Source organism: Orycteropus afer, unplaced genomic scaffold (assembly GCF_000298275.1).
Source record: "Orycteropus afer afer isolate SDZICR_OR568_19922 unplaced genomic scaffold, OryAfe1.0 scaffold00087, whole genome shotgun sequence".
In the NCBI taxonomy this organism is placed as follows: Eukaryota; Metazoa; Chordata; class Mammalia; order Tubulidentata; family Orycteropodidae; genus Orycteropus; species Orycteropus afer.
In genome coordinates this window covers 5,415,753-5,418,785 of record NW_006921674.1, presented here as the reverse complement: position 1 = coordinate 5,418,785, position 3,033 = coordinate 5,415,753, and positions in this window count along the sequence as shown.

The window sequence follows — 3,033 nt, the reverse complement described above, 5'->3', positions numbered from 1 at the left end:
GAAGACATTACAATAATAAATATTTATGCACCCAATGAAAGTGCTCCAAAAATACATGAAGCAAATATTAACTGAATTTAAAGGGATAGTAGATAACTCTACAATAGTAGTAGGAGACTATAAAACACTACTTTCAAAGAGGGACAGGTCAACTAGAAACTCAACAAAGATACAGAAGAACCCAACAATACAATCAACCAACTCAACCTCATAGACATATACAGAACATTTCACCCAACAAAAAGCAACAAAAGCACAATTCACATTCTTTGCTAGTGCACATGGATCCTTCTCCAGAATAGACTATATGTTAGGACATAAAACAAGCCTCAATGGATTCAAAAGCATTGGAATACTACAAAGCATTTCACAGACCACAATGCTATAAAATTAGAAATTAATAATAGGAAGAGCAAGGAAAAAAACATCAAATATATGGAAGCTGGACAACTCACTGCTCAAACACTACTGGGTAATAGAACAGATAAAAATGGAAATAAAAAATTCCTAGAAACAAATGAGAATGAAGATACATCATACTAAAACCTATTGGACACAGCGAAAGCAGTACTCAGAGGACAGTTTATAGCAATAAATGCATGCTTCAAAAGAGGAAAGAAATAAAGTCAACATTCTAATTCATAAACTCCAACAACTAGAAATAGAACAAAAAAAGAATTCTACAGTATCTAGAAACCAGGAAATAATAAAGATCAGAACAGAAATAAATGAAAAACAAAACAAAACAAAACAAAAAACATAGAGAAAATCAATAAAACAAAAAGCTGGTTCTTCGAAAAGATTAACAAAATCAATAAACAATTGGCAGATCTAACAAAATAAAAGAAAAAGAAGATCCAAATCACAAGAATTGTAAATGAAAATGGTGTCATCACAACAGAACTAACTGAAATAAAAAAGATACTGACAGAATATTATGAAAAACTGTACTCAAACAGATTTGAAAATCTAGAAGAGACAGACAAGTTTCTAGAATCACAAGATCTACCTAAACTATCCCACTCAGAGATAGAAACCTTGAACAGATCTATAACAAAAGAAGAAATTGAACAGGTCATAAAGAAAACTTCCTACAAAGAAAAGCCCTGGCCCTGATGGCTTCACTGGAGAATTTTATCAAATATTCAGAGAAGAGTTGACACCTGTGCTACTCAAGTTATTCAAGAACATAGAAAAAGGTGGAATACTCCCAAACTCATTTTATGAAGCAAGCATAACACTAATACCAAAACCAGGGAAGGACACCACTAGAAAGGAATACTACAGACCAATATCCCTCATGAACATAGATGCAAAAATCTTTAACAAAATCCTAGCCATCAGAACCTAACAACATATCAAAAAATTAATATACCTGGACCAAGTGGGATTCATACTAGGTTTACAAGTTTGGTTCAACACGAGAAAATCAATCAATGTAATCCACCACATAAACAAAGCAAAAGAAAAGAACCATATGATTATATCAATCAATGCAGAAAAGGAATTTGATAAAATCCAACATCCATACCTGTTCAGAACTCTCAGCAAAATAGGGATAAAAGTGAAATTCCTCAACATAATAAAGGGTATATATACAAAGTCAATGGCCAACATCATTATTAATGGAGAAAGACTCGAGGCATTCCCCTTGCTAATGGGAACAAGACAGAGATGCCCTCTATCACCACTTCTATTTAACATTGTATTGGAAGTCCCGGCCAGGGCAATAAGGCAAGAAAGAGAAATAAAAGGCATACAAATTGGCAAAGAGGAACTAAAACTATCTGTATTTGCGGATGATATGATCCTGTACATAGAAAACCCAAGGAACTCAATTAAAAAAAAAAAAAAAGAAAATTACTGGAACTAATAGAGAGGTTCAGCAAAATGGCAGGATACAAGGTCAACATACAAACATCAGTTGGATTCCTCTACACCAACAAAGAGTTTTCTGAATAAGAAATAAGGGAAACAATACAATTTACTATAGCTACTAAAAAGATAAAATCTAGGAATAAACCTCACCAGAGACACCAAAGACCTATACAAAGAAAACTATAAAACACTGCCAAAAGAGACAATAAAGGCACTACATAAATGGAAGAACCTATCTTGTTCATGGATTGTTGTTGTTGTTTGCTGTTGTTGTGTGCTGTCGAGTCAGACCCGACTCATAGCGACCCCTCCTTGGGTTTCCGAGGCATTATCCCTATGGAAGTAGATTGCCTCAACTTCCTTCTGAGGAGTGACTGGTGGGTTTGAACCACCAGCCTTCTGGTTAGCAGTCAAGCACCTTAGGCACTATGCTATGTTCATGGATAGGTAAACTAAATATTGTGAAAATGTCACTACTACCTAAAGCAATAGTGATAGTTGGAGCTGTGTGTCAACATGGCTGGACCCCAGTTCTGTGTGGTTGTTCCCATTATGGGATTGGATGATTGTGTTCTGAGTGACCAATCGGCCAAGGGGAGTTTCCCTAGGGGTGTGGCCTGCTTTCAGGATATCCAGAGACATCCTGGGAAAAGAGACATTCTTTGAGGGATTGGAACCCTGGTGTGCTGACTACAACCTTCTGTGAGTGAGCAGCCCACCGTTTGGCCTGGAGATCTTGGATTCGTCTTTCCTTGGAGTCAACAGCCAGTGTACTGCCTGCCAGCTTTGAGCTTCTCGGCCCCCTGCAGTTGCAGAAGCTAAGTCTGCCTCCAGCCTGACGTTTCCTCCAGGAACTTTGGACTTGCCAGCTTCTATACGTTTGTGAGCCATTTTCTTAAGATAAATTTCTCTCTCTCTTTATATATATATATATATATAAGCTTTGCTGGTTTTTGTTTCTCAAGAGAACCCAGTCTAACACAGCAATCTATACGTTTAACGCAATCCTGATCCAGATTTCAACAAAATTTTTTAAGGACATGGAAAAACTAATTACTAATTTCATATGGAAAGGAAAGAGACCTTGAATAAGCAGAGCACTTCTCAAGAAGAAAAACAAATTGGGAGGTCTCACACTCCCAGAATTAAGAACTA